The sequence below is a fragment of the Octopus bimaculoides genome, chromosome 28 (genome assembly GCF_001194135.2).
Source record: "Octopus bimaculoides isolate UCB-OBI-ISO-001 chromosome 28, ASM119413v2, whole genome shotgun sequence".
Lineage (NCBI taxonomy): Eukaryota > Metazoa > Mollusca > Cephalopoda > Octopoda > Octopodidae > Octopus > Octopus bimaculoides.
This window is the reverse complement of record NC_069008.1, coordinates 15,374,393-15,376,163: the sequence shown is the minus strand read 5'-3', so window position 1 is coordinate 15,376,163 and position 1,771 is coordinate 15,374,393. Positions and strand designations below refer to the sequence as shown.

Genomic DNA, 1,771 nt, shown 5'->3' with positions numbered 1-1,771 from the left:
ACCCTTTTCATTGCTCCTTAGCATGAATATGTTTGTGTTTTGTTAACTTACTATTTTGAGTGAAGGACTTACCACAAATATCCCAGTGATATGGCTTTTCTCCTGTATGAATACGTTTATGTATAGTTAGAGTACTATTACGAGAGAAAGATTCACCACAGATATTACAATGATATGGCTTTTCTCTTGTATGAATACGTTTATGAGTAGTAAGGTACTATTTTGAGAGAATGATTTACCACAAAAATCACAGTGATATGGCTTCTCTCCTGAATGAATATTTTTGTGCTTAGTTAAGACACTATTATCAGAGAATGATTTACCACAGATATCACAGTGATATGGTTTCTCTCCTGTATGAATACGCTTGTGTGTAGAAAGATTACTACTATCAGTGAATGATTTACCACAAACATCACAGTTATATGGCTTCTCTCCTGTATGAGTATATTTATGCGTAGTTAAGGTACTATTATAAGAGAAAGATTTACCACAGATATTACAGTGATATGGTTTCTCTCCCGTATGAATACGACTGTGTGATGTCAAAGCACTACTATAAGAGAATGATTTACCACAAATATTACAATGCTATGGTTTCTCCCCTGTATGAGTACGTTTATGTGAAGTTAAGTGAATACTTTGAGAGAATGATTTACCACAGACATCACAATTATATGGTCTCTCTCCTTAATGAAGACGTTTGTGTGTTGCTACGGCACTATTGTCATAGAATGGCTTACCACAAATATCACAATTATATGGTTTCTCTCCTGTATGAATACGCTTGTGCTTAGTTAAGACACTATTATGAGAGAATGATTTACCACAGATATCACATTGATATGGCTTCTCTCCTACATGAATATGTTTGTGCCCTGTAAGGTAACTACTTCGAGTGAACGATTTACCACAGATATCACAATTAAATGGTTTCTCTCCTGCATGAATACGTTTGTGCACAGTAATGTGACCTCTTTGAGAGAATGATTTACCACAGATATCACAATGATAGGGTTTCTCTCCTGTATGAATACGTTTGTGCCTAAGTAGGTCACTTTTTTGAAGGAAGGACTTTGTACAGATATCACAATCATATGATATCATCTCTTTTTCCATGGGTTCAGGGGAAATCAATTGTATACTTTTCTCACTCTTTTCCATTATTTTTCCTCTCAAATCCCAGTTTATATATTTTTCTTGCTTTTGTTTTTATACTTTATTCCTTACATGCACTTGTACTGTTGTATTTCTGTCTAATGTTACCTTTGTTTCACAAAACTTGAATAAATTCATCCAACTCTATTCAGAACATAGGGCCCACTTTATGATACTCCAGTCGCTCATGTTCAGAAATTTAACAAATAATATTATTTCAGAGAAAATGTTTCACAAGTATCCGCCTATTCTGCTTTCTAGTGAGAATGTAGCGAATCTGGATTGTGTCACTAGACCCATAAGTGATCAAATGGCTGGTAGGTTTTCCCAGGTTCTGAAGTTAGTATTAACAAAGACAGGGTGGGGTTGAGAGTGATCAGAATCTCCTCCAAACCTTTTTTCCTCAATTTCATGAACACTTGAAAATGTATCTCTGCAAAGTTTCGTTTAAAGAAACGATTCTTCAGACACTAACAAGGAATCAGTGCTGTGGGGCACTAAACTATACTTATGCCTCATGTTCTTCCTTTGTGGTCTCTTCTGTTTTGTACTTGAGGTCATTGTTTATGTACACATTTGACAACTTTACAATATTCCTGGGTACGAAACAGTC

General features: G+C 35.2%; 1 pseudogene; it reads right to left on the bottom strand.

Annotated features, from left to right (window-relative positions):
• Positions 1 to 6: 6 nt before the first annotated feature.
• Positions 7 to 1,771, bottom strand: part of LOC106882788 (zinc finger protein 91-like) — a 10,506-nt pseudogene continuing 8,741 nt past the window's right edge.